General features: G+C 35.1%; 1 pseudogene; it reads left to right on the top strand.

Moving 5' to 3' along the window:
• The first annotated feature begins 217 nt into the window (after positions 1-217).
• Positions 218-23032, top strand: part of LOC117720480 (dystrophia myotonica WD repeat-containing protein pseudogene) — a 109211-nt pseudogene continuing 86396 nt past the window's right edge.

Raw genomic sequence — 23032 nt, forward strand, 5'->3', positions numbered from 1 at the left:
ATGCTGAGGTCATAGCCAGGGTAGAGGGAATGCCATCTATGCACTTCCTAGAGCTAATGCCCTGCAGAAATATTGACTCTGTATTCCAAACCAATTAATTCTGCGAGGAAAGCCAAACCAGTAAACCATACAGTGATAAATTGGTGATTAGTTTCAAACACCAATCCCTGTTTATAGTTTAAACAAATTATGTGTGTGCATTAGAAGCACCGTAAACATGACTTTGCTTCTCCTTGACCCAACAGGAGCAATTATGGCTACGATGGAGAGGCTGCAGCAGGCACCACGAGCAACGGGGTAAGGGGTTGTGTAGGAACTAGTAGTCATGCTCATCCATACATATGAACTAATATGTACACTTATAGTAGCTTTGGCTACACAATATTTGTGTACCTTGGACATTTTTTTTGTCTTTTCATTTCACCTTTCTTCTGATTTGTTTTAAACCATATATTTAAAAAATCACACTAAAAGTTTTACTTTGTTAGTTTATTTCCATGTATCATTTGCTTAATTAATATGCTTTTAAATCACATGTACACATTCCTCTTGAACATACAAAGGCTCATTGCACAGTAGTTCCCCTTGGACATGACCAAAATTAATAAGCTGTTTTGATGTCCCTGAGGTGCTAAGTTGCTTAGCTTGCTCTGGAATTTTTAGACTCAGTTAAACCTCCTTCCTCAGCTTAACAAGTAGTTTGGATTGCAGAAAGGTGCCAGGAAGCTGGGCTAACAACTTGATTTAACTACCTAATTATTAACCTTAATGACAAACAGGCAAATAAACAGAAAACAAGACAATTTTAAAATGTGGCTGACTATCCATATAAAAACAGACTTTTAACATGGCATTGAAGTTTCACCTAAGAATAATACAAGTAATGTGTTCTTGTAAATTGAAAATCTAAGTAGAGCCAGTTGACCCCAGTATTTTGGAGCTAGCCTCCTCTCTCAGACCCGACCAAACATCAGGTGGAATGTATTCTCATTAGAACTTAAAACATGTAAGGGCCACTAGGGGGCACATTAAGCTTTCTTATCCCAGAGCCTGCGTTCCTTTTGCTCTTTAAGCTGCCTTTGTTGAAAGGTTAGGAATCTCCTTAAGTAACTCTCAGTAGGGATTATAAAGGTACTACCTGTTTCATGTTTTGTATACAGACTCTGTCACTGACATCAAGCAAAGATAGACACTATTACCAAGTGGCTGTCTTGTGTTCTGGCTGTTCACCCTCAAATGAGTGGCTCTCACTGCGTCTCTCTCTCGTCCAATGCATTGACAGATAAAAGAAGGTAGAGTCATCAGGCTAGTGTCCCTAATCCCCTAATGGTTGTTAGGGTTACCTCTGAGAGGGGAAATGCGCCCCTAGGAGTTAGATTCTCTCAGATAGGTAGGAAGAGGGGCCCCATCTGAGAAGGCAATGGAGATGGAGAACTTCTGAGATGGCTGGCTTCTTTTTCAGCCTCCTGACCCAAGACGTAAGTTTGACAGCTTAAACCAAGAGCATCTGGAGACTTTTCTCCCTCTAAGACGGAGGTACACTAAATTATGAGAGGACAACCCTTCAGAGACTCTAAAACAGATGTCAAGGAGAGGCCTGGCAAGATCTTCCTAGGACTTCTCCTTCATCTCTGCTTTGCCGAAAGATGGTCATTCTCTGTGGGTGTTTGTTATATCTCTTTTCTTCACCCAATAAAGGCATTTCTTTACTAGAAATATAATTAGTAAAAATTACAATCATAACTAAGATTTAATAAAAAAAATGATAAGAAAGAAAAACAAACCTCACTGGTACAATTAGGAATAAGTATGCTCTAACTGTATTTTGAGAGAAAAGTTTTACTTTAACAGGAAGAGTGATATGTAGGAGGAGCTAAGTGGGAAGGAGCACTGAGAGGAAGAGATGGAGTAAGGAGAGAAGATGAAGGAGAGGAGAAGCTAGGTGATGAGAGAGAGAAAGAGAGAGGGCCATGGAGGCAGATGTTCACGTGTCTCCACCAGTCAAAGATAGTCTTTATATCTAGGTTGGGTATTGGGTTACACTTCTGATTGAGCATTACCAAACTTATAAATCCTTTGATTAACATTTAAAAAAATTGTACAAAAGCAAAAAGGAAAGGGGGGGCATGGGACAGGGGTTTTCTAGGGAGGGGAAATGGGGAAAGGGATGTCATCTTAAATGTAAATAAAATAAAATGAAAAAAGAAAAAAGAAAAACAAAATCCAGGTCAGTATTTATGTTAATATTTGTCTTATGTAAAAGTGCTTATACAACATAGTTTTAAATGTATATTCATATGTTTAATTGTATATAAAATAATTTCCATAGCACTGGGCATCTGAATAAACTGAATAGAGTTGTTTCTTAGAGCCCACTTAATAGATATTAGATGTCTAATTCCTCCATTGCTATTGGACATTCAAGGTAGCTGTAGTATATAAGCCATACTTTGAAAATGACTTTAGTAATGTTATATGTGCAGAAAACCTAGATATGTGTTTCTGTTGAGCCAGTTACGATTTGAGTCATAACTCAAATCTGTACTCTTTAGAAAATTATCTTCTTAAACTGTTAGTTAATAGTTACTGAATGGGCATTAATCTGAAGACTAAGAAATCTCAGAGTGATAGAGAATGACACGTGTTAGTTGTAAGGTCTCCACTGTTTTGTCAGCCTGAGAACGTCTGTAAGGGCCTGAATTTCAAATAATTTCTGTAAAGTAAATTTCTGAGGCTCCTTCACTCACTAAAAAGTCATTTTCCTCAAGGTGCTTTCCACAGTAGTTGATCCAACTGGGAAACATGAAAGTCATTTTAAGTGCTGTATTTCTTCACTGCAATGAGAACAGATGATAACTCTACTGTGGAGAATTATTGCCTATCATGTGATCATTAGATGTATATCACCTAGCATTAGGGAATCTGATACACACCGCTTTTGTTATTTAGCCAGATAATCTGAGCTTTATGTGTATATAGATATATCCTATATTCTTGAACAGAGACTACAATGCTCTTTGGAAATTTCAGGAAATTTGTGTCTCAAGAAAAGCAATGAACTCTAAGCATAAACACAGGCTTCCTAAATCTCAAGACTTAAATCTAAAGGCTTAAAGAATTACAAATCTATCTTGTTTTTTTTTTTTTTTTCTAAGATAGGATATGTTAGACAGAGCAAGGCCATAATGTTTTCAGCAATATACTTTGGTTGTTTTTCAGGTTTCCTGAGGATCCCGCAAGTGATCCAGGAAGAATCTGAGGAGAAGAGTCCTTGGGCTCACAGGACAGCTGGTTTAATTTTCTGATCTGCTGCATGTTTGCTCACTCTATTTTCCCTTCCACAAAGACAAGAAGGTAAAAACTGTATACAATGAAGGCTGGCTTCTAATTACAGTAATGGTCACTGCTTTCAGTTCTACCCACACGTCCTTAAAGAAGTCAGACAGGATGGCAATGCCAGTAAAGAATTTTTAGTCTTCCTTAAAATTTGTAAAACTAAGTAGAAACCTGAATTGCAATGCCTGCCTCTTCAGACTGATTAGTCTGAATTGACAGTTTGAGAGTTTAAGTATGGGACAATAATAAGCCATTTTAAATTTACTACATAAATGTATAAGAAACATTCTGAATTAGTTACGAGTTTTAGGAATTCACAAGTATTTTCAATGACTGTGAAACAGAATTGTATTTACAGTTTATTTTATCAGTCATGGTTGTATGTAAAGGTCTAATTCTACCTCTTTAAAAAATAAGGCTATGGAGTTGTAAATGACTGAGACACTTATTTTTTTGTACAAAAGCCAGATCTACTGCACTTTTTATTGGAACAATCTTGAGTTTTATTTGATATTGCCATCAATAATGTAACAAATTCTCCATGAAGTCCTCACAATGCACGTTCACACATTCTAAAAAGAATTAATCTTGGTAAAAAAAAAAAAAAAAAGTTCTGTTCTTTGGAAACCTAGTCACTGAGTTGTAAGAGTATCTAATTAATTTTACTCAAATGGATGCCATCTCTTGCTGCCCACCCCAATATTCTGGGTTCCCAAATGAAATACACATACACACAACCCTTATCTTTTTATATGCCTTAAACTACCCAATGATTAGTCTACCTCTTAACCTCCACATGGGTAATCTACCTCCCTCCGATATGCTCAAGTCATTACTTAGTAAAATCTATATTCATCTTTGCTGCCCTCGACCCAGTCAGGCAGCCCTCTTGAGACTGCCTGGGATTCCTACATGCTGCTAAGCTCTCTGACCTGTACCTTTTCATGTGTGGTATCTCTTCTCCTCCACAACTCTCTCTCTCTCTCTCTCTCTCTCTCTCTCTCTCTCTCTCTCTCTCTCTCTCTCTCTCTTCCTCTCCTTCCTTGTTTCCTTGTTTCCTTGCTCAGGAATCCTAAAAGTCCCACCTCTGTCACTCTGCTCAGCCATTGGCCATCATCAACTTTATTTACCAATCAAACCCAACTGAGGTCAAGTTTTCCTCAGTGTCTTAAGTGTGGTGTGTGGATTTTTGTGCAGTTTGGGGGGCTCAGACTAACATAATACAAGTAGCATTAGACCAAACCCACAATACTGTGTGGGATGAGAAAAAAATGTCATTGTTCCACAAACCTCTCCATTCTGTGCTTCCTCTCAAGTTAGACTGTTGTTTAAAATATCACTAAATCAAGAGTTGGGTAAAGGCTTCTAAAGCAATTTTATGTCACTTTAATTAGAGGAAAATTTAAAGGTTTTTGTTTTGTTTTTTTAAAATTTCATCCACTATTGACATCACTCCTGGCCTTTTCTCCTGACACCTCCAATACCTACCCCTTGCAAATTCATGATCTCCTCTTTAATTATAATTGTTGTGTGTGCGGGACAATGTATCAGTATTCCTCCACATTGCTTATATGTGTACAGGACTGATATGACAGCTAGTAGAGGAGTTCAGCTCCAGAGAAAACTCATTCTCCTGCTTCCAGCAAATATTTATAAACTTTAACTCCTTATCTATGGATAGGACCTTGTGGAATTTTTTCTGTCTGTATTGGCATGTCAACTTATGTCATTTTGTAGGTCTTGTTCAGGCAGCCATATTGTTGAGATTTCGTGGGCGCAACTTCCCAGTCACATCTGGAGGCCATTAACTAGCAGCAGGAAGACTGATCTGGCTTTGACTTCTTTCTGCTTTCTATTATGCAATTTTCCCTTAGTCTGAGTGAAGACATTGTGTGGTAGTTCTAACAATTGAGTCAGGCGACCCATAGTCAGTCTCAGCATTGACATTAGCTGTGGATCTCTGCAAGAGTCTCCATTTGCTTCAAAATAAGTATCTGTGATAAGGGATTACATTAACCCTTACATGTGGGTAGAAGGACAGTATTTTTATCTGTATTTTCCTATAACAAATTTGAGAAGGCACATAACCAACTTAGTCCACTATCACCACTTCCACCCAAGTGATATCTTTGATTCAACTGATGAGGCTACTTTGACAATTCATTATCATACAGATTCCATACTAGTCCTTCCCTCTCATGCATTTTGTGAGTTTAAAAAATGTAAAATTTCATATATTGTTAGAATATAATACAGAGCAATTTCATGTACTAAAATCTCTCTCTTTTCCTTATCAACCAAACTTTCTTTATGAACACCACTTATGGTAGAACTATAGATCTTCTATTCAACACACACACACACACACACATTTTATGTGTTTTCACCTTCCCACAAATTTGTTGCTAATAATTGTTGACATCAAATGACATTTTTCTGTCTGGATTTATTATATTTTATTCAACCATTAACTTTCTGAAGAATATCTTGCTTACTTTCAACGTTTGAGAACTAACGTAAAGGTACTCCAAGCATCCATGGTAAGATTCTGTTCCTTGGCATTTTCTTTGTTTGTAATATTTTTGTATTTTTGAAAGATAAGTTGATTCATAATTAGTGTGTTCAGAAGAGCTAAGGAGGAACACTTCATATACATTTTTTTTTTTTACACAGGATCATTTAATTAAAAAAAAAACCAACAACAAATCCACTAATAGATATAAAGACATAGATCAACTAAGACAGGGAGGTTGTGTGACCTCAATGTATACTCTCACAAGTAAACAGCTCATTTAGGAAAAAAATAAACTAATTATAAAACTCTGCAATTAAATGCTATTATAAACCTAATGCCCTTAACAGACTTCTACAGACATTTTATCTAAACACTAAAGAATACAAATTTTTCTGAGACACCCATCAGCTTTTATTTAAAATAGACCACGTATTAGGAAATAAACTGTCAACAAAGAAGAAAATTGAAATCATGTCCTGAATTTTATCTGACCACTGTGGATTCCATCTGAATAGCAAAAACAAGAGAATTTGCAGAAAGTATACAAGCTCATGCATGGTAAACAACTCATTACTTCACCAAACTTGAGCAAAGGAAGAAATCAAGAAGGGAACTTAAAAATTCCTAGAATTGAATGAAATAAAAATGCAGTGGTTTAACTTATAGTGATACATATTTAGACATATAAGTATATTTCTGAGATATATTGTCTTGATATAGTTTGCTTGTCTATACTCAATTTCAAAGTCATGTCTTGGAAAAATGCCAACTTTATGAAAATTTTAGCACTAGAAGCTATTATATCTATATTGTTATTAGCAAAAATTTAATAGTGTCATCTTTGTTATTTGACAAAATTATTTATTTGAAACATATTGATGCAAGTATATTGTTTTTCTTATTAAAATTCCCACTCATTTTATTCTTTTGAAATAACTATTTTATAACCCAAAATACTATTCCTAAAAAATAAATGAACACCAAGAAAATATTTTAAACATTTGATTATCTTGTATAATTTAATAACATTGAAGGCTAAAGGGCATTTGTGAACTTATTTCTAAATGTTTAATTTGAGTTATACTTTAAAGAAGCAAAATTCCGTCTGTTTCTGATATTCAAAGATGGAATAGATTTCACAATTTCTCTTTTCTCTCGAAAGCTATTTATTTTACTTTAACTTAAACATTCTTTCCCTGATTTATCAGTTCATGGGTCTCAGCTTCAACAGTTTTCCATGTCCAATGAGAAGTCTTAGTGCTTTTTCTCCAGTCGGCCCCATCATTTGTTACCCATATTTCAACAAGCTACTGTGTTTACCTTTCATCTCTTGCTTCACAATTTTCTGTGGTTTTCCTTCCTTCCTTGTAGAGCCTTTACAAATAAATATTCAGGGTATATGAGAATAATGTCTTCTTTGGAATACTCAGAAAAAATAGTTACATGGAGCAGAGGATTGACTTTCTCACTACATTTGACTAAAAAATATCAAATAAGGAGAACATTTAGCCTCAGGAAAGTAAATCTAGCTTAGGAAAAACAAAGTTGAAAGAGTCCATTTTATTTCAGCAATGAACAAAAACATATGTCAAAAATAAAGATTGTCACTAGAAATCACTGATTATGTCTTGGCTTCATCATGACTACAAATATACTTTAAAAATGTGAAGTCATTCAAATAAAGTATTTTGCATTGTTTTGTTTTCCTTCATGCAAAGCAAAAACCCCCAAACAAATAATTTGAAAGAAAGTTGTAGAAATCTGCTTGACTCCCATCCATATTCCTCAGTCTAACCACAGGAGTTCTCTTCCTGTACTCAACAAGGCCAAGCTGTCCTCAGGTTCTCTGTGTACTTTTCTTCCTCCCCTCCCCCCCAGCACTTTCTAAGTACTGGAGATAGCTCCCCCTTCTTAGAATTCATCAAGTTTCAGTCTTTGAACATAGCATCTAGCTAGCTGTATGAGTACTGGTGTGTTTTCATTCCCTTAAACCTTCACTCTCTTGATAGAGAGGTTTGATTCCTCTCTCGGCCATGATTATGGTCTTTTATTTGCCTATTGCCTGCCTTGTCTCTGAATTCAACTTCATATAAATAGCATTCCCGTGTCTCTATATTTTTTCCATAACTTAATTCAGCAAATCTGAATATCTCACAATAGCTAGGGAAGATATTTTTAATGATTTTATTTTATTGATGGTCTATGATCTTCAGTATATTGAGTCTCGTGATTGAGCATCAGAATCACAACATTTTATAAATGGGAAAATTTTAGAGTATGTAGCCCATTTATACATTTAATATTATATTCACAACATTGTGTCCAATGTAAACAAGCAGTATAGATGAACTTTATATACGAGAAATACAATATTAACCAAAGATACACTTTTCAATATTATTACAAAGTTATTCCACAGTGCAAATATCAATTACTTTATTAACTTAACAAATGTCTATTAATCTTGGACCTCTTACTTGAGAATGTTTTGTGGGGAATATTAAAGAACAGAACAAAGAAAACATAGAAACCTTGTTATCATGGGCCTGACATTCTAAGGGAATATGCAAACAAGCACAGTAAGTTTATGGTTGTCACAGCACATTGGAATGTGACATGGAGAATAAGAAAGTGTTTGGTGTAAACTTCAAATGATGAGGGAATTAGGTGGGATAAATATGGAGCCATCCAGTTAGGGATAATTCTCATTATAAATGGCCCAGTAGTCACACTTAGAGAAAACTGAACAACTGGGGAGAAAAGTAGAAGGCAGGAGGTGTGTGTGTGTGTGTGTGTGTGTGTGTGTGTGTGTTTATGATGTTCAAAAACAGTGCTTAGTAGCAGTAGGAAAATATGGTTCTAAACACAGCATTGGTGAATGCAGTGACCTTAGATTTTCCTGTGAATGGAAAGAGAGAACTTCTGCAATGTGCTAAGTGAGGATATTACTACATTTAAGATTTAAAGATTCCATTGGGTATTATTTAGAAAGGAGTCTCTAAAGCTTGGTTAATGTAGATAAATAGTATAAGAGTGTATCCTAGCAATCTTAGAGGGAGAGGATAACAGCCAAGGTCATGGTAATTATGGCTCAGTTGTTGAGAGATAACTTAATTCCAAACATATTTTGGCCTTGGACTTTGGCATGGATTGTGAACAGAAAGGTCAAAATCATACTGACTGGAAGTATAGGGTGGCTGGAGCACCTGTTCCTCTGAAGAAGGACAGTGGCTTGGACTAAAGTTGTTGCAGCAAAAACAAACTGGGTCTGATCTTAGCTTTATTCTTCATACAGAACAATAAGAAAATAACTAGGGAATGTACACAGTAACAAAAAATATTGCAAGCAATTTCATCGTGACAAAATGTGTCAGAATAATCATATATTTGTTTAATACTGTAATTAACTTAGGTCAAGTATTGCCTTAGGCAGCTTGTTGATAAGAAAAAAATGCCAAGAAATGATAATTAATTAGTTCTTTGTGGGGATGGTGGTATTATCTGATCAACAGATTGCCATGAACAATTTTTGTTATGTAATAAAAGATCTCTCCCATTTTCTCAACAATACACTCATGTTATGCATTCCTACAAGATACATATGCATGGAGGATAGTTCTGGTCCTATTTCCCTGTGCAGGAAACACTTAAGAATCATCACTGGGAGGCAGCTGCTTGGTCCTGTGGAGACTTGATGACCCAGAATATGGGAATGCTAGGCTGCTGAGACAGGAGTGGGTGGGCAGGAGAGGGAGCACTTTCATAGATGAAGAAGAAGGGAGAAGAGGATGGGGCTTTTGAGGGGAAACTGGGAGGTAGGATAACATTTGAAATGTAAATAAATACAATAAGCAATAAAAAAAAAAGAATCATTATCACCGGAGGATGATCAATCTTTTTAAATGACAACACCCAACTTCAGATTTAAACAAACGTTCTACATTTTCTACGTGGGTCCACTGATAGCTTATGATTTAAGAAAAGTCTCTTTGATTCCACAAATTTATTCTCATTTTACTGTATTTTCTCCAACTTGAAAGTTGTTTAATCCTCCTACCTAGATTATTTTTATTGTTTACCTCTTTTGTGGCCTAGTTCACTCTCTGCTAGAACTTCTCACATCACCTTTGGGACTTTAAACAGTCATTTCATTTTATGTGATAATATCTCACAATTCTTTATTATACATTATATTATATCTATCTACTTTCAGTTAGCAAACCATGGTATAATGCTACAAGTTGTTTATTTTGCTTATGTTAGGTAGGGAAGATGGAAGCCTAATTTAAAATTTTTGTGTATACAGCAAAGAGACAAAAGAGAACAGGATATGATGTTACAAATATATAATGATGTCATAATGAAGCTTATTCTTTGTATGCTAAATTTAAAATCAAGATAAATGAAGCCCATGCCTTTATATATTCAGATTATATTATGCACAATTCATATCTCTGGGAATATCTCCCGACCAGGATGAGTATCTATACCATAGCCATGCGATGCTTGTATAAGAGCTTAACAAATTGCTCCAGCCTCATATGTGAGTCACTGAAGATCAATGCTGGTCAGTAAACCTCCATACTCTATACAAGGTCATGGTGGTCTTAAAAAAATGGGGATCCACAAACCTGTGGTATAATCATGAAAAAGTAGCTTCCCCCTTTATTCTCATCGAGTATCCCCATGCCCATTCATTCTTGTTGGAAAATAATGTGGCACCAGAAATGAGGTAGATACAGAGCGTGATAGCTACTGACATTGATTTTGCTCCTCTATAAACTGTGCAATGCACTGTGAGGAAACCTGTGGCGACAGATATGGAGTTTAGACTTCTGGAGTTATCTTCAGCAGCAAAGTATTATATTATGCAATAATATTAACATTTTATTCACTGTGTTTTTAAAAATAAAATGAATAAATGTTTAGATTTGTAGAATAAAGTTTCAGTTATGGTTTCCAGTTACCATATAGATGAAATATGTTTTTGTAACATAATCCTTTACTTTTGTTCATAGTTCCTTATAAAATAGTACATTGAGTACGTGGAACATAGGAAATAAATGGTTGACTTTAGAGTCTAAGGGGAACAGAAGACAGCAACAATAGGCCTGACGGAGAGGACTAGACTGTCTCATATCCAAGAGCTATATAGGGAATCCAACTTGCCAATTACTTGAATGATTGTGTAGGACAGGTTACAAGGAAATCAGGAGTTGAAGGAAGAATGTTAAATATTATTGACATTCTGTTTTCATATTTGCATAATTTGGAAGGGAGCTGGAAAAATCATAAAAAAGGTTTATGAATAAAGATACAATTTTACTTTTAGAAATATTGTAAGCGAATGTATATATCTTATGAATGTTATTATATATGTATTTGTTGTGTAAACAAGAAACTTTTTTCAGTCCTAAATATTATTCTTTTTTCTAATAGCTATCCAATAAAAATACTCCTGAATTTATTTAATAAATATTATAATTTTCACAATATATGATGATATAAGCATTTTCCAAACAGTTGTTTCTCACTTTTTGTTGGTTGTCTGTCCTCACTTTTTGAAAGAAGTTTCTGTATATTGAGTGCAAAATTTCTGAGTTATTATTACAATAATATACAAAACTCTTAACATTTAATATCAACAGAAATTCTAAAATCTCATTGTAAATGGATCTTAAAGAGAAGCCCCAGTCATTGGCCATGGCCAACACAGAAGGAGAGTGGAAATAAAGAGGAAAACCTGTGGCCACATCCACAGAAATAAATAGTTTCTTCTAGCTTAGTGGCATCTAAACTGTGGCTGTTGGATATTAGCAGGGTATCTTCTGTTAGGAGCTGTTGAACCAAAACTGCTGTTACTGCTACTGTGTGCTGAGTTCCCTGGTTCTGATATAAAACAGGCTAAGAGGAGTCAGCTGTTTCTGTTAGGTTGAAGTTGCACTGAGTAGTGTCACAATATCTCTCACAAGTGTTTGTTGTTCTGTCTTGTGTGCTAACTTTTGAGTGGAGGTCAGTCTATGTTGAGGTTTTGTCTTTTATTGTCTATTGTAATGCTAAGTGCAGGCCCAAAATACCTGTAGTATTCAAGTAGCCCCTGGACCCTGACCCTAAATTAATTCTGATTGGTGAATAAAGATGCCAACAGCCAATAGCTGGGCATTGAGTGAGACAGAGACAGAGGTGGGGTTGAGGTTTCATGGCCTTGGAGAGAGAATGAAAAGGAGGGCAGAAGCAGGAAGAAGCTCATGGAATAGAAGAATATGAAGGAGAGAGGAAAGAAGAGGCACCATGGGTTAGCTGAGCCATATTAAACATGGCCATGTAGGTTGGCTAATTGGAGCTAAGAACAGCCCAGATAAATAATAGTAAATAAATAAGTTATCAATAGGAAGGTAGACTCTAACAGCATGGAAGGTAGGCAGTTGCCCTGTATTGTGCTGCCTACGGCAAGTCAAAAATATAAAGGCAGTGTGTATCTTTCATCTGGGAACATAAATGGTCTAAGGTGGGAAAGAAATCCCAGGCCAAGATTTTTAATAGTTTTTATTCCAAGTCTACATACAGAATCAGATCCTACTGGTACAAATTGTCAGTTGGCTGCTCTTGCAAATAATAAGTAGAATCTACAAAAGACAAATTTGTGAATAGCTAAGGGCTTTGGTGAGTCTGGTTTGGTAGTTATATACAGGTAGCTTCATGATACCTGTATGCCTTGGCAACTACTTTAAAACCACTGATTATGGCTTTAACTAGGTTGAAAATTACCAGATTTCATTTCACAATGAAGTTTATGAGTTAAATAATAACATTAATGGTAAAAAAAATAGCAAGCAATTCTAACACATGATATACATGTTCCATATTCATTTCTACAATCACATTATAGATGGTGCAATCATACAAGAAGGGGTTAGAATTTACCAAAGTTACCAATTTAAAATACAACTAAGTGGAGCTTTATATTTGAAAAAGCAAATGGCTGCAGGGTCTCTTTTAAACCAAAGCACACAACACAGAGGATACAGTAAAAGGAGTTTTAGTATTTGCCAAATCAAAAGCAATTAGCAAAAATTATAGTTGAGTCAGTGGAAGAAGATAGAAGACAATGCAATAGACTCTGATTATGTTATTTAAGGGTCATCTTCTTATATAATTTACCAGACCTGGATATAGCAAAATAACAAAAGACAAATGCACAAGTAACTCAGAAAGAAAGGATAGAATTTTTTTGTTGTTGTTGACACCTCCAATCTGGTTGGCATTAGTTGGACATAAATTGTTTCAAGTAGCTTGAGAGCAATAATAAAAAGCTTTGTATTCACATAAGAGACAGGATTTATCCTGTCAGCACACTCAAAATGATAAAAGGTTTAGCAAGTGGTATGACAAGCTGAGGCAGTATTGGGAAAGCTGCCAACAATGAAAGGCATGATGGGAAAGGGTAAATGTTTTCTATGACCAAATGGAAAGGTTTTCCAACTGAACCGGAGTTTTATTGGTTACAGACATAATGCTAGTATGGCATAGGGGAAAGAAACAATACATAAGAACAATCAGTGAGACTGGGAACTTCTTGGGTGGATGGGGCATGCATGATAAATAAGCTCAACATGAGAAAGAAATGAAAATCTTAAAAGAAAGAAAGAAAAGAGAAAGAAAATTAGGGAGGGAGGGAGGAAAAAAGAAACAATGATAGACATAAATTACTACTAACAAAACAGGCAGATGGGATAGAGTTAAGTGGGTACTGCTTGAAGTAAAAGATGAATTTCAATTGAAAATAAATTATAGATGATGAAAAGTGTGCACTTGATGGAGTTCACTGAACCCAACCATGCCTTCCTTTTCTTTGCTCCCATCCACACATAAACTTGTAGACCCTAGGACTTCCCTCCATTCTTTCATGTCAAGTGTGTTCTTCTATCTCCACTTTCTATATTGTTTCACTTGAATACAAATCATAGTTTTTCATGTAGTTTCTTAAATACACACTTCCTTTTTGATTGGCCCTTTCTGATTAGAAGTGAGGCCTATTCCAGCACAGAAAATTTAGGCTTGATACTATAAATCTCAAAAATTCATATCCAGGGGAGACATTGATGCTAGGAATAGAAGCTACTTGATTATTTTATTAAATGTTTGTATTTCCAACTCCATTCTAACAGTTATACTTATTATATACATAGACTGAAAATGCCCTCAGCATTGGTCAGAGAAGCTTCTTCTGAGGATGGGCAGTGTTTAATGAAAAGACTAATAATTAATCAAAGTGCTGGGAGTAAGTGACTGCAAGTGTTTACCCACAGCTAGAACATAATGTATCAATCTCTCACCGCAAGGATCAGGAAACATCATAGAATGGGAGTCGAACATAATTAAGAGTTGGGAGATAAGGGTCGTGGTTTGAAATTCTGTCTGCTGGGAATGACAAAGCTGTTGCACACAAGAACTTACAACATTTGTGTTTACCTCCATAAGACCTGCACAAAGTCAATAGAGTAAAACATTCCAGCCCAGATGCAAAAGGGAACCAGAAAGTCTCATATCTAGTTGAGTAGTTATTAGGAGCTGACAGCTGCTGGGGGAGAGTAAGAGATCATTCTTTGGGAATGTAGATTGTCCTTGTTCCAGTAGATATCCAAATACCCATGTGGGTATGAGCAGCACCCATCACATATAGTGGATTATACAAAATAATAGAACAAAATGTTGGAAGAAAAATCTTGTGGAGTTTTCAGAGGGAATTGGATAGAATATATTCAGTACTTACATAATAAAGATACATGATATACATGAATGACATTTTCTTTGTATTAAAAAGCATTTAATTATTTCATAAAACAAATACAGATAAAAATTTAAAACAATCTACATTTCCATGTAGCTCAGAACCCAACTGAAGTATTCTGAATTTCCCAGATGTAATTTAAAATTTATTTTATGCAGGGTCTAGAAATGGATGTAACAATCAAAATTTTGGAGTTTGACTTGGGAAAACCCTAGACAAAGTTTTTACTACATGAATGGAAAGCAACTTTTCATTCTTTATCCATTGAGAAAACTGTGAAGTCACCATTAATCTTAAATTAAATTAGTGACTACAACTTAAGCCACATTGAATCAGTAAATTAGTTGCCAACATAACACAATTAATCCCTTAAAGACTAAACAAAACAATTATTGCTTTAGAACGCAATTATTTTTTCTCCTTGTTACTTTGAAATGTTTATTTTGACGATTTTATTCCATAGAAATATTATTTATAAAAGATATGGAAGAGATGTATTTCTCGGTACATGTGTGTATGTGTGTGTGTTCATGCATGTATTCACACACACACCTGACTGCTAGATTATTATGTGAGTGCCTGTGGGCACATGTATTGCTTTTAGGTGAATAAAGGTGACTGTAAGTGGAGATGTAATAGTAGCAAGTTAAAGGTATACGCTTGTTCTTGAGAGATGCATCTCCCCTTCATCTCTTCTCCTCAAGTCTCATTTCACAAGGAGTCAAGATGAAACTCCGTCAGAGGGCCCTCACCCTTTTATCTCTACTGCCCTAGCAAGTTTTGTCTGCTTAAACAAAGTACAGCATACCCAGTGACATAAGCAACACACATTAGTTTCTTCCATTCTTGAGATTTGGCAATAAAAGTCAGGCATCCTCACAGTTAAGGTCATCATAGGACCATCACCGTGACCCCACTGTGTCAGTCATGCCAGATTTGAAAGACTGTTCATTGTTTTTTTTTTTTATCCATTTAAATATTTGTATTGTTTAACAGATGTTAGTAAATTAATAGATAGATTAATCAGTTGTAGTCATTATAGTATTTATTTCAATGGTTGAAGCAATTCTTTTCTGTAAAACAAAGTATAGATTTTAATCTAAAAATTTTAAGGAATTTCATGACTGTGTATTTTCCATCATTCCACTCCTTTCTCTCCCACTCCATCTACTACACATCCTATTCTCCTCACACTCTTTCAAATTCCTGACCTCTTCTTAATTATTGTGATTACATTTATGTAAAAGTAACTTTTATTTTCCTGATGTAATTGCCATCTCCAAGGCTTGCTTCTGAATAAGCTCACACTTTATAGCTCTTTCTAAATTCTGGCTGGCTGATTCAACTCAGTTCTTCTGGCTCAAACTCCCCTCCAAACAGACTGATTCAAACTGACTTGTCTCAGCCTCTGACTATATTGCTCTGCTTGGCCTCAAACTAAATCTAGCAATCTATTCTCATCTTTTGGCTCATTCTCAATCCCTGACTCATTCTTTCTTCACTGGTTCTCTCTACAACCTGTCTATAAAACTGTCCTTGTAAAAAACTTCCCTGAACTACACAAACTGAGCTCCCACAAGGTCAACTCAATTGCACTATATCTGAACTCACTCACTCAGCTGAAGTGATTAGAACTCAGAGACCTAAATGCCTCTGTTTCCTGAGATTAATGGCATATCTGTGTTCTAGCCAGATCACATAGACCTAGATGATCTCTGAATGTGATCTCTTGCCAAAGCAGCCATGTTGTTGTATTAAAATTCCTCTACACATGTAAACACACACACACACATACACACACACATTAATGAAGCTACATCACTTGGGGTAATAATGCTCACACAAGAACTACAGACAACTGAATAAAAACCAAATAGCTGGCATGGGAAGCCAGCCCATGGGACCATCAGATTATTGGTCAAATGATTCCTAGAGGCTCCTACAACAATAAAGGCTACTACGGTTGCCCATTTTAGAACTTGAAGGTAAGACATGATACACTTCAGAAAAAGTATTTAGAAGAATTTAGCTAGAACTTAATTGGAAGCCTCGCTACAAAAACTACCACTCATGGTTTCTGAAAGAGGAATGCAAGCTGCCTAGGGAGAAAAGCAACCAATAATATTACCCCATTGTAAATCCTGTGAACCACAGAAAAAAATCAACATACTAAGCTATTGCCAAGAGTACAATGGAACTTATATCTTGGGGGCAACCAACAGTTGTCTTATTGGACTAAGGATGGCTGAAAGGATTAAATTTCTACTGGATACCGTAAGCTTAGCCATCTTCAAGCGACTGGTGAGGTCATGAAACCTATAGGAGGACATAGTACTGCCACTTTTCTAAACTAGTTATAATTTCTAGCTGGATTCTAAATAACTGTCCTTATACCCACAGAAAAATGGAGCTCTCCTCACTTACAAAGAAAGTAACAAGTATTACTTTTGCAATAGATAGGGAATATTACAGACATCTACAACTGTTCAAAAAATGCAAAGAAAAACGATAGAGGTTGCCAACCCCCAACTGATAAATCTAGAATGTAACCTCTATACCTAAGGTTTAGGGAACAGCAGAGAAGAATAGACAAAGAAATAGTATGAACAAGAGTATAAAGACATCTTCTATGAGATAGTATCTTCTATATATAATAGAAAAGCTAAACTCATGAGTTCTAAAACTATGATAAGCTAACTATGACATGCATAATGACACCACTGGGCATGCTAAGTCCAGTGGGTGAAATATCACCTACAGAGGAAGTATTTTTAAATGTGTAGTATTTTTAAATGTAGAAGAATAAAATTTGACTTTTAGGCATCACTATGCACAAATATTAACTACAAATATACTGAAGAAGTAAAATGAAGTTGTAAGTCTTGAAACACTGAAATTGCTCGATGGAAACAATGTCCGTGAGATACATAATAAAGGTGCTGTAAAGGACTTTCTGATGAGGATCCATTTTCTCAGAAATACCCACAATTAACATGGCATAAACTTGAAAAGTGTTTCTGCAAGTAAAAAAACAATCAGCTATTCATTTTTTTCCCTACTATCCTAACCCCATCACAGAGCCCATGCTTCTGACCTAATGTTATCTTCACAATGTGCCCAATGTCCTGTCTCTCCAAAGTATCAATACCCTGGGGCTTAAAGGCTTAGCACATAGATTTGGAAGCGGTGTTCAAAAAGTCTCCAGCACTTACCATATAAATTATTGTGCTGTAGACGACACTAAAAAACTTTCTTGATTAGAATAAACCCTGTAGGTGCCTTATCTTGGGTGATATAAATTTCCCTTGCTTTGATTTGAAAATGCAATCAGTGCACTTTCCAGTGACAGAAAGGAAATCTTTAGATTGAACCAATGTAGATTCTGTCTCCATGTGGTTAGAGCTACAGAGAAAGTCATTTCTAGTCTTGGTGGCTCCAAGTTTTCCTTTACAAACTGAGGATTGCTACATGAAGGATTCCTAAGAAACTATACATGTTTAAGGCTTTGATTATATAAATAAAACATGTAGAGTATAACTCCAATGGCTGGCCAAATTATCTGTGAAACCGCTTTATGTGAAAGAGCTGCGGAATAGTCTTTCAGTAAGTGCTCTGAAAGCAACACCCTTTCTAAAGCAGCATTTTAATGGAAATTTTAAGGGGAAATTACCTTAAAATGTAGATGTGTGATGAAGGATTCCCATTTCTACTCATTGCTCTGTAAAATATTGGAAATTTCCTCTTGCTAAAGAGCCAGGACTACTGCAGGCTGCTCCATTAGCCAGTCTGTGCTGTGAAAACCCAAGTCAGCACAGTTCCAGTAGGAGGCTAGGGAGCCTCTTTGTGATGTAGCTCGGAAATCTTAGAGGATTCTAACACTGAGAAATAATTGCTGTTTAAAGCCAGTGCAGTCTTTGCCAGGAATGCCAAGTAGAGAAACTAGCACAGGCAGTTTGATGAAGATGAATATCATCTCAGACAGGGACATACGATCCATTGAGATTTTCTTTTCCACAAATGACTTCCAGCCAAAGAATGAAAATGCTCTAAATATTAATACAACTCTGTAAATGAGTAATTCAGACACACATAATAGGCAAGTGAAACCAGTCATTTAAAAGTACTCACACCAAATCAATATGTGCATCAAAATGACATATATATGTGTGTGTGTGTGTGTATATATATATAATGTATAACATATATATTTAATATACATATATAATTTAATATATTTAAAATGTAATATGTTGCACTACAGTAATATAACATAGTAAACATATAATATGTAATTATGATTTCAATTTATATACATATATGTATACAAATTATATATATACATATATATACACATACATACATACATACATACATACATACATACATATAAAGCAGGGAGGGAACCCTTTGTATAGAATGTATGAACTTATCATTTACCAACAAACAAACCTATACACCTTCTGCTCACAGGCTTTATTTTTCTTTACTAAGATACTCTAGTCATGCTTTCAAAAGCACACTATATAGACTTTTCACGTCAAAACTGATGAAGATATTAAGATGCCTTAGTGGGTTCATTAAAAGGTTTCACAAGACTCAGTGAACTCCAAAATCAACATGATATTGTCAAGATTAACCAAAACCAACTACATCAGGAAGTATCTATTGTGGCTTGGTAGGACATAGTGCTCTCTTAACAAAAAGAAAAACAAAATTCTTGGGTCCATAATCAAAATGAAAATATATGCAGATTTTTAGCTTTTTATTAGCAAATCCTTTAAAGATTTGTTATATTGAATATATTTGCTACATTGAATATAAATCCTAAGATCTGAGACCGAGGACCTAGTTACTCAGTTTGAATCCAAAATTGGAAGGAGTGCAAAGAAACTCCTAGATTATATTTTAAAAATCAAAGTTATTGGCATGATAAAATCTGAGAAAATCAAATAAAGATTAGATCAATATTCTTGATTATTTTTCTCTTAGCCTCAGGCTACATTCTGCCTTGACTTGGCATTGAAAGTATATTTTAACCTTTTAAATCTTACTGTATCTAAGAATAACCTAATGTCAATTTAGCATTTTAATTGAATTTGATTTTGTCAACAAATGGATTTTGTAGGTATAGACTACAATCCTTAGTATTTATATCCTAAAAAAAAAGATTACCGTGTTTCTTAAAACATGCTAAGACCTTAAAGGGAGCTAGCATATTTCACATAGCACCACAGAATTATACATATGATTGCTTGATCCTACTTATTAATTGAGTGAAGGATGGTAGTATGCAGTCTCCTTACAGATTTGTAAAGCTTCCTTTTGTAATCATCAGAAAAATAAAAAATATATTGAGAGATGGGGAATATTTATTTTTTTATAGAGTGAACTTTTTATTTTTAGGTAAGCATTGGTAGGCATCTGTATGATTATATGTAATGTCTGTGTTTGTGTGTGTGTTTGTGTGTGTTTGTGTGTGTGTGTGTGTGTGACAGAGGACATAAGAGGGAATCAGATGCCATGGAATTGAACATGTGACTGTGAGCATTACAGTGGTAAATTAAACTTTAGTCCTGCAGAAGAGCAGCAAGACTTCTTAATCACCGAGACTTCTCTCTATTCTAAGAACTATTTTGATATATTCTTTAAATACATTAAAATTAATACTTTTTATCTTTCTTTAAAAGACACTCATATTGATTGTCAAATTATGTGTAGTGTGTTCTCAGAAATAAGAAAATATATTTTGCTTCCAATTTATCATGCAACCATGCTATTATATATCTAATATTATATGATTTTATTGTATATTATACACACAGACAGGCAGACAGACAAATAGTGTATTTTGAAATGTGGTAGGAAAACAAAAAGAGAGAGAAAGAGGAAATTAAATGATATAGTATTTCATATAGCCAAATACTTTAAGTTGTAATTTTTAATTAGTAGCCAATAGAAATATGATTAAAATGTGCATATAAGTAGATATATTGATCAAATATGTATCAATGTGAAACTCTGAGTACCTTTCCAAACACCATAGATATTTATCATGTTACTCAGCCGGTCTGCTTCCATGTCGTTCATCTACATCGATGTCCTTCATTTTTTTATGGCTATTTCTCATGGTCAGCTTATACACAGCAGTAACCACTACTGAGTGGGGACGACTTTAAAAGAGTCTGCAACATTTCTGATATTTTTTCATTATTTTGGAAGAGATTAATGCTTTCAGTTCTGTACTGTTGGACATATATTTGAGTTTTTATATTTTACATTTCCTTGTTAAATATGTATAGTATTTTACGATAATCATACATTGTACTCATTTTTAGTTCCTTGACAGTTGCAAATGATAGCCTTCCAGCATATTTATCTCCTCCCCAACTCCTTCCAGATCTGCCACTGTAGCCTCAGCCTACAAGGCGTTCTCTTATTTCATTTCACTCATCAAGTTCAGTTTCTGCTAATCCCTATATCGACTGATCTATATTCTTCTACTGGGTTGTTGTCAACCCAGTAGTAGCAACATGTTCAAAGAAAACTGACACACTTTCCCAGCAGCTGAATGAATACAAGAAAACAGTCTCCGCTGGATACAATAGGCCTGCTGCACAAAATAACTAGCAGCAGTTATGACAGCAGGCACAAAAAACCATGCAAACTCAAGTCAGATGCAATCGCCACATGGAGCAGGGAGGGGAGGGAGACATGAAGTCTTACCCCTAACAAAGAGAGCATTGACAATATGTTACAGTCTTGAGTTCATTGTTATGTATTATAGAGAGTTTGGCTCTCAAACTCATATAATTTGATTTTTAGCATGCTATGTTGTTCTGATTTTATTTATTTTTTATTTTTATTTATTTATTAATTTATCATGTATTTATTAATGTATTTGTCATTTGGGAAAAAGAAACCTCAATTTAAAAAAAATGCCCCTACCTACCAGGTTGGCTTACATGACATTTCCTTGACTAAGTATTGATGCAAAAAAAAAAAAAATTTACTGTGGGGTGGAAGAATCCTTGGGCAGGTGTCCAGCATGGCATAAAAAAGCAGGCTAAGTAAGATGTAAGTTATTGTTCACTCTCTGCTTTAATTCATTCCTCCACGTTCCTGTCTTGTCTTCTATCCTTGAATTTCTTCTGTGATGAACTAGAATGTAGAAGTGGAAGTGAAATAAGCCCTTTCATCCCTAGGCTGATTTTGGCCCTAGTGCTTTATCACAGCAATAAAAACACTAAGATAACTGTGAGGGTGATAAGAAGATGTAATCATGGTCTAACTGTGGTGTTAACAAATTTGCCTTCTGGCAAGTTATAGATTAGATTTCATTAGGTCATTAAGACCTAGCACACATTGTTAAATTCTCTTGTCTTAATAAGGAAAGGAAAACGATGGGCAAATATAGACATACTTCTGTTATCATATTATGTACTACAAGGACACTGAAAAAGTTTGTTAAATTTCATTGAGTTTGTGTCTCCATAACTATGAACCAAAACAAGCTTTTTATTTTAAAAAGCAGTCTGTCTCAGACATTTATGATCCTAAACAGAAAGCTGAACAATGTATAGGAGGTTAGTCTAACTCGCCAATTTTTATTTTATTGCATGGAGACTTGTGTGTTGAAAAAGGTCTCTCCAGATCATTGGGAGTTGAGTGTACCCTTAAAACTTATGTCTTAATTTTCTCTCTAGCATATAACCTTATTTGGAGATAAGATTGTATTAGTAGTGATTCAATTAAAATGAAGAATTTGGGTAGGCTCTCAAACTGTATAACAGCACTGTTTCTAAATTTAGAGACAGATTCACACAGGGAGAATCAAGAGAAGATGAAGTTGGAGATTAGGACAGTGCCTTTCTAAGCCAAGATGCACTCCAGATGTCCAGGAAACCAACAGAAGCTAGGGAAGGCAGGAAACAGGCTCTGTCTCATAGCTCCTCAACAAACTCTTGATATTGGATGCTGGCCCTTAGAACTGTAAAACAATAACTACACACTGTAAAAATACCCAGTTGAAGTACTTTTTCTGAAAATGATAGCAAACTAAGATAAATTTTAATTTGATCTCAAAATACATGCTAATATAAGAAATCTCATAATCCTGAAATAAAATGAATATTTGGGCAGTTGGCAACAGTGACACTGACAATTATTGCAGTGACATTCTACAGAAGCAAGGAGCATAACTTGGTCAGAGGACTCTATAAATATGTGGGTGGTAGGGTTTAACCTGTCTTTAAGGCCGGGAAACTGATGGTTCACAGGCAGTGCTATAAACTACCTTGTCTATAGAATCATCAACAGCTTTATATTAGAGGAATTATGCATCCAAATTTTGCTTTAAAATAAACTTAAAGAGTTTAAAGATGTCTCACTGA

The sequence above is a fragment of the Arvicanthis niloticus genome, chromosome 15, assembly GCF_011762505.2.
Source record: "Arvicanthis niloticus isolate mArvNil1 chromosome 15, mArvNil1.pat.X, whole genome shotgun sequence".
NCBI lineage: Eukaryota > Metazoa > Chordata > Mammalia > Rodentia > Muridae > Arvicanthis > Arvicanthis niloticus.